Below are 12,515 nucleotides of genomic sequence, written 5' to 3'. Positions count from 1 at the left end.
TTCGTGTCAGATTCCTATGCCTGGTACAGAGGCACGCACCTCCACACAGTTATGCAAAAAAAATAAGTCATATCTGTTTCCTCACCAGGGCTTGAGATTCTGACAAAGATTCCACCAAGCTATGTGTGCCAATTTGGAGAAGGAAATGGCAACCCACTCCAGTGTTCTTGCCTGGAGAATCCCAGGGACGGGGGAGCCTGGCGGGCTGCCGTCTATGGGGTCGCAAAGAGTCGGACACGACTGAAGCGACTTAGCAGCAGCAGCAGCATGTATGCCAATCCTGGCTCTGCTCAGCAGAGTTTTCAGGTGCACAGGACAAACATGCTTTCAGAAGCTAAGATCCACGTGCTGCATTCTTAGGTCCACACCCCTCCAAAAACTCTAAAGATAAAAGGTCTCTCTGGGCTCACTGCTTAGCAAAAGAATGCATAGGTTGTAAAATAAACCAGCACCTGCATCCTGGTCTCTATACACAGTTGGAGAAGGTACATCACTTATATTGGTTTTGATAGGAGATGCAAAGGCTGAGAAGATACAAGAAGAAGGAAGTGGCTTCTCTTTTCTATTTGTGTTGGAATCACCTTCCGTTTCTCAAATGCTTACCAGCGGAGAAGCCTAAAATATGGCTCTCCTCATCTGGAGTTTTTCAAACACAGTACAGGTTATGCTCTGGGGGAAGTGAAGATGGATTCAACCTTCAGATGAGGGTCAGGATTCATCTTAAATGGTCAGATTGAATTGCACACAGCCCTTGGAGCCTTTCTCTCTGTGCAGGCAGTGTGGTTTTGGAGACAGCCCAACAGGAGGAACAGGGCGTTGGTGTCTAGGTGTGCACAGCTAGCTTCTACCTGCTCACAACTGGCTGTGTGACCTTAGGCAGCTCACATTACATTTCTGGACCTGTTTGCACCTTGTAAATTTTTTAAATATAATTTTAGTACATGTGCTGCCAAAGCGAGCACTTTTTAAATATAATTTTAAATTTTATTTTATCTTTTATTCATGCCACTTGGCATGTGGGATGCTAGTTTCCTGACCAGGGACTGAACCCACACCCCTTGCCTTAGGAGCGTGAAGTCCTTGTAAATTTTTGGAGGTTAGGTTCTTTCTAAACTTCCCTTGTAAATTTTTGGAGGTTGGGTTCTTTCTAAACTTCCCTCAGGAATGCAATGGAATATATTCTAATTTAAATGCCCATGGTGGGTTTGTGACTGGCAGCCTTAGCTCAGGGTCAAGGTAGAACTGAAACATACCTGCTTCCCAATCTCAAGGTCATAATTGGAAATTGCCAACTTGGAATGTTTCCAAAACCTACAGTTAGTTTCTTACTTCAGGGGAGATGACAAGAAAGAATGCGTACAATACGATGGCAGGGGTCACCTGCTTCCTGTCTGAGGTACCCTTCTCCGAAGTCAAGGGTCAGGAAGGAACAACACCCACCGAGCCCTTATTACATGCCAAGTGTTTTCATATATTCTCACGAATCCTCACAACTTCAAAGCCATGGGGGCTGGACCTCTCAGAGCCTGGGGGGTCAGACCTCTCCCTGCAGAACTGTAGGGGCAGGACTTCTGCCCCACTGTGTCCAGAAGGTGAGACCTCTGTCCCAGTGGGACTGAGGGCAGAGAACCAAGCCAAAGGGGATTATTCTAAAGCCTTAAGGCTTTAGATCCCATGGAGTTTGCCTGGTAGCTTGGACTTACTTGGGCCCTATCAACCCCTTTCTTCTCTCTGATTTCTCTCTTTCAGAATAGAGTTGTGTGTTCGATGCCTGTCCCACCACTGTTCTTTGAAAACACATAACTTTTTTAATTTCACAGGTTCATGACTGGAGAGAAATCTGTCTCAGGATGAGTCATACCTCGAATCTCATCCATGTCTGATTTGGATGATATTCAGATGACACTTTGGACTTCTGATTTGACAGTGGGATGTAATAAATGAATTTATTACAAAAGACATGAATTTGGGGGGATCAGGGACAGAATGCTACGGAATGAATGTTTACATACTCCCCAGATTGCTATGTTAAAATCACACTCCCCAGGGTCTCTGGGGGTGATTAGGTCATGAAGGTGAAGCCCTCATGAATGGGATTAATGCGTTATAAAAGAGACCCCAAAGTGATCTTTCTTCCCTTCCACCTCTTGAGGTTACAGCAAAAAGACTGTCGTCTATGAACCAGGAAGCCAGCTCTTGCAAGACACCATATCTTTAGCTAGGATATCTCGGCCTCTAGACCTGTGAGAAACAAACTGCTGCTGTTTATAAGCAACTCAGTCTGTATTTTTGTTACAGCAGCTCGAATGGACTAAGACTAACAATAGTAATAGAACATGTGTATGGAGTGCCTACCGTCTACCAGCCACTGCTAACACCAGCAAACCTTTGACGTGCGTTCATTAAGGACCAGGCATCGTTCTAAGCATCTACAGTGCACGAGGCTGGGACCAGGATTACTCTGCTTCTGAAGGGAAACTGAACGGGTAGAACCAGGATACAGGCTGAAGCACTATGCCAACCTAACCACTTTACTACCCTAATTATTATCTTAAAACTCTGATGCAGGCTATTACTTATTGTTTTGCAAACAAGGAAGTAGAAGTCGAGCAAGGTAAAAATCAATCCTTCACCCAAGGTCTTACTTGGTTAGAGCTGAGGCTCTCTTTGCATTGTCAAGGAAGCAAATGGCCTTGAGTGTTATCAACACAGGACTCTGTGTTCTAAGATTTCAGGGACCTAGTCTGGCCAAGAAAGGTTCTGGGGAGAGTTACCAGCTTGCAGCCACCAACAGGCTCTGTCAAGGACAGAAGTTTTGGAGCCAGGGGCTGAGCCAGTGCCAGCGAGGCTAGGTGGAGATGGCCTTGAAATGGCAGCAAATTTTAATGAATCAACAAATGAATGAGAGAGGAAGGGAGGGAAAAGAGGCTAGTTCTCTTTGAGTCTGAGGGAGAAAGGCCCTTTCCAAAGGTTCAGTGGGGCCAGGGTTTAGTAAGAAGGAAGAGAGGCTGCAGTGGGCTGCCCCACAAGGCCATCTGATCTGAACCCAGGGCAAACCGGGGACTGGGCAGCTGCATGTCGGGGAGGCTGGAGCAGCGGTCCTTCCCATGAAAAGCTGGCCTGACTGATGGGCTGGGGAACCCCACCTCCCAGTGCCCAGGAAATTCAGTTGGATGCAGTGTGGCCCCTGCACAGCTTAATGAGAACCTGATTCTTGGATTGGGTATATCAGTGGGTCCAGAAAAAGGTTTCCTTACATGAAAAACATCACCCTGCCCTTCCCCTCCATGGGCCCACAGCTCGCCAAATCCGAGAAAGCAGCACAGAACCCCTCGATGTCAACAAATTCTGCTTTATAGTTTCAGTCCAACAAACAGTGATTTCAGGTATCTGACTATGGCCCTCCATGTGCACAGCAAGGGAACTTAAGCCACTGAAATATCCATGAATTCACACAGTCACTTGATAAATACTACAGCGCACATTCACACAACCGTCCCTAGGGATGCCACAGTAAAGAAGCTGCCTGTGCCCAGAGGAATGTCATAGGGTCCACTAGGCCCACAGAAGCAGCAAGCAGGACACGGCGAGACCAAGTGAGAACTGCTGCTAGAAGGAAAAGGGACGGTGCTAAGATAGCATACAGAGAAGCCTGCAACCCAACCTGGGGAAGGGGGAACCCTCTAAGACAGCCTGCAGACTCAAGGGAGGCTGAAGGGTTTAGGGACACACACCAAAGGCCAAGTGAAAACTAGCCACTCGGGGGTAAAAGGGGAGGAAGACGACCCCTAAACTGCTAAACTGCAAAGGAGTAGACCTTGATACTGGGCTTTTTATTACATACAGCATTCTTATTTTCTAAGGTGTGTTTTTTTAAAATTATAAAATGCATCAAACATTAAATAGAATAATATGACAGATACTTAGGTAGATAGTATTAGTTTTAACAATTTTAAATATTGTGTGTGTGTGTGTGTGTGTGTGTGTAGGGCTTCCCAGGTGGCTTAGTGGTAAAGAATCCACCTGCAAAGCCTCAGACTTGGGTTTGACCCCTGGGTTGGGAAGATTCCCTTGGAGAAGGAAATGACAACCCATCCCAGTATCCTTGCCTGGAGAATCCCATGAACAGAGGAACGTGGTGGACTATAGTCATGGGGTTGCAGAGTTGGACACAATGACTAAACAGCAGCAGCAGCAAAAATAGATATTTTTAAAAAGAAGTAAAATGTTAATTATAGAGCTCTTCTCCTCCATCCCCAGAGGTAACTACCATCCTGCACTGGGTGTATCTTTCCCTCTGTTTTCATTTACTAACCCCATAGGTATCAATCCATAAACAATAGAAAGTAGCATTTTGTGATTTTTGAAGTTTTTCCTACATGGTATCATAGTATTTACATTCTTTTAGGAATTGCTTGTTTATATTCAACATTGTGTTATTTTAATTGCTGAATAATATTCAATTGTATTAAGTTGCATGATTATTACACAATTCTCTCTTCCCGTTTTGATGGACATTTAAAGTTTACCTCACCTCCCATCTTTTTTTTTTTCTTGCCATAACAGTAAACACCCTTGTACTTGTCTCCTTGTGCACATTCCATGATGTGTGCCCAGAAATGGCATTGCTGGGTTAAGGGTATTCTCATCTCCAGTGCTACTGCACACAGCCGTATTCTGCTGCAGAACCACTGTGCCAATTTACATTCCCACCTACATACTTGTGTTCTGTTTCCTCACATCCAATCCTGATGTTAACAAGCTCTCAAATTTTGCTAATCTAATGAGTGCGATATGTTATTTTCTCACTTTAATCTGCCTTTCCCCAGTTACTAGTGAGTAGTCTACCTTTTTATATGTCAAATGGCTATTCAGGTTTCCTCTGCTGATTGCCTCTTCACATTGTCAGGCCATTTTCTACGGGTTGTCTTTCTTAAAAGACTGGTTTGTAGAAATCCATTAGATAGTCTGGATATTAATTCTTACCAATTGTTGTTTGACTTGACAATTACTCAGAAACAATACTATTGAGAGAATCAGTTAAAAGAAAAGTGTAGTCTCTGAAATATGGGTACCTTCCACCAAATGATTTTTATTAACTTTAGCAGAGGACCTGGCTTGTATTTTCTTAACAGTTTCATATCTCATGGCCTAGGGCAGCATATGCAAACAGATGTCTAAAAAGAAGAGTCCACGTTCATTGCTGAAGAGGTACCTACATTAAACGATTAACTACTCTCCTGGAAATGTTAAAGACCCTCAGAGAAGCCGCAAGCCCTATGATGACCACAGATACACTTTAAATCAAAAACCAGATTATCATTTGGTTTAGGGTGATTTTCAAAACGTTTTCATTTTTATTCAAATTTTGTTCAATTTGTTCTCTTGATTTCAATTTAGAATTCGACTTTCTATAATATCTCATAACAATCCTGAAAAAGTCAGTAATAACATAACCAAAAATTATCACAACTATTAACATCCTCAAAACTAAATCCAAAGACTGGAAAGTTATCATCCTCTTAAACCTCTTTATTTACAGGTGATGAAACTGAAGTTTGAGAGGCTAAGAAAGTTACTCATTCATTCATTCAATAAATATTTATTAAGCTTCTACTCTAACGTATCATTTAGGTGCTTACTATGTATTAAGCTAAGAATTTCATCTAAATTTAGATATTAAACATTTAAACAGAATTTAGACATATTTAGTGTCTCTGATGATGACTTTAAGAGGTAAAATTTTGGAAGTTAAATAGCTTGCATAGTCTGTGGTCCATCAGTGGAGGAGGTAAGATTAAAACCCCGGGATTCTGATACCAGCAAGGCTTCCAACCTTGTCATAGGATATGACTATGGTGCTTGCTCTGAGTTTGAAACACAGAGATATGTATCCTACAGGAAAACAAGGCCCTGGCATTCACACAATATCACATTCTCTTTCACAGATGAAATTCAGATCTTCTGGTGAAGAGGGCAATGGATAGGGGATGGGCAGGAGCCTATGCCCTCAATAGAAACCCATCCTTGTGTGGGCCATTGACCCAAGACAAAGCTTACTAATGCGGAGAACCCACCGTGGAATCAGCTCTGGGAGAAGAATAAGTACTTAGTCTTCTTGGTGAGCCAATCAGACAAGAGCCCCCATGAGGGGCTCACAGTCTAGTAGAGGAGACAAGCAATAAGCATATCAGGAAACCAGTGAAATAAATAATTACAAATTGTGGTTAAGGGCCATGAAGGAAGGGACCAAGGTAATGTGAGAGAAAGGCTTGTGGAAAAGGGACTTATTTTAGAATGTGTAGTCAGTAGGCTTCTATTAACACTAAAATGGAGACCCATGTGAGTTAGCCATAGCACGAGTTGGGAGAGAAGCTCGCGCAAAGGCTCTGGAAAGGAAGCAAAAAGTATCTCTGTGAGCACCACAGAGAGAGGCAGGTAGCAAACGCTTGAGATAAAAGCAAGGGGCAGATCACTCAAGGCCCTGAAGGCTATGGTAAGGAGCTGGAATTTACTCTAAATATAATGGGGAACTATTGGCAGGTTAACTAGTGGAATTACATGATTAAATCCTTTCCTCGGTCACTGTGATCATTAAATGGAGAATGGAATACTGGGGTCAGAGACGGGAACAAGAGGCCAGTTCTCTAGTTAGAAGGCCATCGTGATGGCGGCTTGGATTAGGATGGTGTCCGTGAACGTTGACAGAAGCAGATGGATTCAAGACATATTTTGGAAACAGAACCAACAGGGCTTACAAATGGATGGACGGTAGGGTATGAGTGAGAGAGAGGAATCAAGGATGACCTTTAGACTGAAAAAAACTGTGAATAAGGAACTGCTTACGATTACTTCTCCAATATTTTATGATCTGTCTTGAATTTTTTAGCTTCACAGACCTCGAAGGAGAAATGTGAGGGGGACAGAAGGTCACAACACAGTGATTCTTCTACAGGGAACAGTACGGCAGTCTGGGACTGAGACCCTGTATCTCTTCCGGAGGTCAACTTTGTGCATCTTTTGGTTGGGAAGGCATCTGGACCCTTGGCCTCTGGCTGCCTCAAGTGGTCCTTCAGTAACCACATCCAGTTAGCTGTTTGTGAAATGAGATATTCAGAGACATAACTACCACCTGCTTTTCAGTAGCAGCAACAAAACTACTAAAACACACAATAAATACCAACTCCTGATCTAGAAAGCTCACTAAATTCTGGAATTCAGCAACCATGGAGTAACTCTGTAGGCTTCTCAAGTGATGTAGACTGACATCAGACACATACCAGAATTTTGTATAGAATCCCAGGCTGTTTATAAAGCTCCTCTAACTTCAAACACATTAAAAGCAACATGAGAATTCATGCATATTATTTAACCACACAGATAATTTAAGGTAATCAATGTTAGTCCAAGTTGCAAATGTGTTTCCTATTTTTTTTTTTTCAGCATTCCACTTCACTCTCCATATTCTCTCAATTATCGCCTTTGATTTCTAGGACCTCCTTAAGGCTTCTATCTGATTCTTGCAAGACTGGAAAGAGCTGACGTGGGAAGCTCTTGACCTGACCCTGACCATTTCCCCTTTATCCTTTGTTGTTGCCTGTCTCCTGATTTCTCTGCAGGAGCAGACATTGTTCATATATCATCCAAAGTAGGAGCCTGGGTCTGGAAGCAGAGTAGAACCTGGGGACAGCTCCAGGAGAATAAGAAGGAACATGACCCACTTTATATTTACGTAGAATGTTCATTAAAGCAGAAATTGTTGTGGTAATAACTAACTCATGTAGCTGGAGCATGACCTGGGAGCCGCAGGACCACATGCAAAGTGGGCAGGCCCAGGTCAGACAAAGCTGCAAGAGGTCTCAGCACAGCTTACTGTGAGCCTGGGGACTCGGGCAAGTTTATTTAACATCCAAGCCCTATTTCCCAATCATAAAATGGAGGTAACACCCATCCTCCAGGCATTTGAAGTGATCAAAAATACTTAGGTAAAGTACAGGGCAACCAACCAATAAACAGCAGCATTTATAGCATTTCCTAATTTATAATGAACTTTTGCATACATGGTTTCACTTCTTACTAACCTGACTAAATCCAAGTCTTCCATTTTTGGCTAGAGCAACACCCCAATGTTCTTCTAACTGCGAAGGGCCAAATATTTTCACCCTGACTTCCCTGTTGTGCCAACTTTGATTATTGGGAGCAGAAATTTAACACTTAGTGTTAGAATCATAGAGCCTTGTCTAGGCTCAGCAGTGACATCATAGGTGGTAAAGTCTGGGCACAGGATATAGGGGTGTGGTGATGGCCACACCCATTTGCCAACCCTCCTCCAACCCAGTCCAGCCTCTTGATTCACAGCAGCAAAGGGTCACTTCTGTTTCTAAGGCTTAGAGATAAGTTGAAGGCAGCTTTGGTGGGAGTTCTTTTAGTTCAGTGATAAACATGCTTGTTCTCCAGTGCATTCCAGGAATCTTTGACCCATCACCGCATATGTGTCTGTATTTGAGTCTATAGTCATATATATACCTGTTTCTTTGCATAAGGCATTGAAAGATATTAATAGAACTCTTACTTCTAACCCAAGACAACTAGCTAGGAAGTGACAGAGTCATGATCTGGACCTGGTGTACTGAGTGACTGATTCAACAGCAACATGGAGCATGTGAACTCAAGTACCATTAGAGGTCAGGCGGTGTGTGTATAAATGTGAAACGCTAGGTGGAAGGCAACAGGGAGTGGGGAGGCTAGCGAACAGAGTGTACATGCCAATCTGAAGGCATTCAAATGGAATTGCTTTGCTTCAAACACTATGGTTGATAAATTTAAAGTCTACAGGCTGCCCATCTGCCACCTTGCACCACTGTACCATTAATAGAACCTTTGCTAATTGCTTTCATTCAAAATGTTTGACATTCTTTTTTTTTTTTACGATTTATCGTATCAGCTCCTTTTCATGTTTACAAGATTTGCTTCTAAGATATTTTATGTAAATTTCTTATGTCTAAATACAGCTTCATGCAAATAGAGTTTACGATCAAACAGCTAATATAGCTACCCATTCTTTTTTCTTTTTGGCTGTGCTGGGTCTCAGTTATGGTATGTGGGATGTTTAGTTGTCACAGAAGTGCTTAGTTGGGGCATGCAGGATCTCATTCCCTGACGGATTGAACCCAGGCCTCGTACACTAGGAGTAGAATCTTAACCACTGCACCACCAGGGAAGTCCCTACATATTCAGTTTTTAAAAAAATAAATAGCCTTAAAACAGTTCTCTAAATCTGGGCAAAAATAAAGTAAAAATTTGTTGTTGCTGTCATTTAGTCACTAAGCTGTGTCTGATGGTGTTTTGACCCTATGAACCATAGCCCGCCAGGCTCCTCGGTCCATGGGATTTCCCAGGCAAAAATACTGGTGTGGGTTGCCATTTTCTGATCGAATCCATGTCTCTTGCACTGGCAGGCGGGATTTTTTTACCAGACTCATCCTAAAGAAGGGACAGACTGGTGGCGTCTAGCGGTGTGAAAGCAAATCTAATCCGGGAAAGCTCTCTGGAGGAGGCAGTATTTGAGATAGGAGAGATGGAAGGAATACTTTTCTCAAGCAAGGGAAAAAAGAAAAAAAAAATCTTTTCAGGTAAAACGAACAAAGGTGAGCAAAAAGAGGAAAGCTGGGCTCTTTCAGAAAAATAAACAGTCCTATTTTGTTGGAGAATAGAACACAAAATCTTGGCATTAGAGAGCAAAGTCCAAAAAATCATTTGAGACCAGATGAGCAAGGCCTCTGACTGCCAAACTAAGGAGTTTGGCATTTATTGGCTGGGGAGTGGGAGGTGGACAGGTCAGAAGGCTTCAGAGACGAAATGGCCTGATCAGAGAATGGGTTTTCTAGAAGATAAATCTGCCTCTTTGATTTTAAAGACCCTTTTTTAAGCATGATTTTTTCCCTAGACAACTTCAATCTGAAAAAAAAAAAAAATGTCATTCTTCTCAGCCTGTTTTTAAAAGTAAACCTGATGCTAAGTCGCTTCAGTTGTGTCCAACTCTGTGCGACCCCATAGACAGCAGCCCACCAGGCTCCGCCGTCCCTGGGATTCTCCAGGCAAGAACACTGGAGTGGGTTGCCATTTCCTTCTCCAAAGTAAATCTGGTCACCATAAATGTATAGGAGAAAAGGAGACATAGAAATTAGCAGCAAATCCAGCAAACATGGCCATCTGTTTCTGGGACTCTTAGTAGAGATCAGCAAAAATAGCTTTTTAAAAAACACGGAACTATGGCTGAAACCATATTTTCCAGCGTAGGTTTACACTAGTGACTACTTATAATTTTATTTGTCTGGCATTTTCCATAAAATATACCATCATTAGCACATCATGAAAAGCTATCATCTGTTCCATTATAAATGCAAAGAATGAAAAAGGAAGGATAAGAGGAAGGGAGGAGAGGAGGAAAATGATACATGGCTTGTCAGGAAATGTAAATCAAATGTCAAAATCGACCTTTTCAAAGTAATGATGAAGAAAAAGAAAAACATCAAACAATCTGTTCAGAACTTTTATGAAAAAGTGGTGTCGGGTAAAAACACAAAGGGGTTTGGAGTCGGAAAAGCTCTTTTGGAATCTCCACTTTCTCCTTTTATTACTACCTTCTTGAGATGAGATAAATTTCCTCCTTTCTAAAATGGTGATATAATTTATTACTTTAATGGTTGTGAGGGATAAAAGTGTCCCCCAGTGTCATGGATCTTGGAAAGCAATGGATGTGCCTGTTGTATGATGGGGCTGTGGCCATGGGGATCGCACAAAGGCAACAGCTGCTTGAGTTCTCCCAACCTCCAAAGGGAGTCTAAACATCGATTCGGTCAGCTTGGGCCTGCATACAAGGGAGAGGAGCAGTGATGCCAATAATACCAAGGACCAGGTGACAATAATCACTTTGGCTTCACTGTGGCAGGCATTGAGTGACCTCTCTGGGGGGAATTCATGACTGTACTTCCCCTTTCTCTAGATTAGAATTAATTAATATTAAATAAATATTAAAATTAGTTGACCTCCTTGAGAACACCATATAAAGCCAAGGGGTAAAGGCACAGAAGGGAAGTACAGGGGAAAAAAAAAAAACATTTGGAGATTTCAAATGTGTTAAAGCACAGTGAGAATAATCTGCTGGAAACACATTCATTTACAAATACTTATTGAGCACCTATTTGGGCAAGATGCTGTATAGGCTGTGAGGATATATCTATTAACGAAACAAACAAACAAACAAATCCCTGCCCTCACAAAAGTTACATCCTAGTGAAGAAAGAGACAATGAACAAAACAATAAAAGCACAGTAGATTAAAAGCTCACTAGAAGCACATGCTGTAAATTTTTAATCTACACACATGAATAGAAAAAGAGAAGGTGTAAACTTTGAGGCAGAATCCTCCTATGTTAACACTGGGGATTCTTCGAATTCTGGCCACACACGACAAATAAAGGGCAAGGATTTTTGTGGAAAAGAGTGACAGTGGAAATTACACGCTGCAGACTAATACGAATTTATCATTCTGAAAGAGAGAAAGGAGAGGAGTGCGTATGTGCATTGGAACCTCTGGGTATTCTGAATTACCTTAAGGAGAAAATTGGGGAAGGGTGCACATGTTCCAGCAGCAAGATGGAGAGGGAAATTTCTTTTTTACTTTTTACAATTTCTTACATTTATCAGGTTACAAAAGATTCTTAAATTCCTTGGGCTTTACAGTACTTTTCAAAGAAATACAAAAATAGTTAAAGAGGGATGAATGAGTTCTCTATGTACTAACACAAAAATCAGTTTGCGATCCATAAAGTGGAAAATCGAAGTTACAGAGCTTTGTAATTTGTGATCACATGTATGTAATACATAGTTTTCTTATAATGGCAACTCACGTTAGACAGCTTCGTTATCCCGCCGAAGTCTCAGTGACTCACCTCCGAGCCCTTCCCTTTTTTACCATCCACATACAGCATCACTAAGTAATGGCTTCTGTCTTGGAGTGGCCTTCCTAATGTATCCTTTCTTTTCATCTGCTTGTCGCTATCCTAGGTCAGCTGTCATCATCTCTCACTTGAACAACTGCATAAATCTCCTTACTGGTCTCAGTACATGCATCACAGGCTAGATTTGATTCTCAAAACATCAACCCTCCCTTGATTCTCCAATGACCACATTGTGGATCAAGTCCAGTCTTGGCATGGCTTCCAACACTCTTCCAAATCTGGCCTACCCTACCAGCAGTAGGCAATGATTCCTGTCTAATAATGGTTTCCTCCACTCCTCTTTACTAGCAGAATCCTAATTTTGTGCAATTAATGAACAGAGACTCTTGATCTCAGGCTTAGCTCCAAGGGATATGCTATGGGGTGACACATAGCAGGCAATCCACTTTTTTTTTTGAACTAAATGAATGAATGGTATAAATAAGTCATGTTTATACTATTCCTCTTCCCAAATGATTAGTCTACAAGTCAACACGTAACCCAGTTCTGGCCA

The 12,515-nt window shown here is 42.1% G+C and overlaps 1 protein-coding gene across 3 annotated transcripts in view; it reads right to left on the bottom strand.

The window, feature by feature from the left end:
• Window positions 1-12,515, bottom strand: part of TBC1D1 (TBC1 domain family member 1) — a 217,306-nt gene that overhangs the window by 163,618 nt on the left and 41,173 nt on the right. The gene's annotated exons all lie outside the window — the stretch shown is intronic.

Source organism: Capricornis sumatraensis, chromosome 7, assembly GCF_032405125.1.
Source record: "Capricornis sumatraensis isolate serow.1 chromosome 7, serow.2, whole genome shotgun sequence".
Lineage (NCBI taxonomy): Eukaryota > Metazoa > Chordata > Mammalia > Artiodactyla > Bovidae > Capricornis > Capricornis sumatraensis.
The sequence above is the reverse complement of the archived record's forward strand: the minus strand, read 5'-3'. Positions and strand labels throughout refer to the sequence as shown.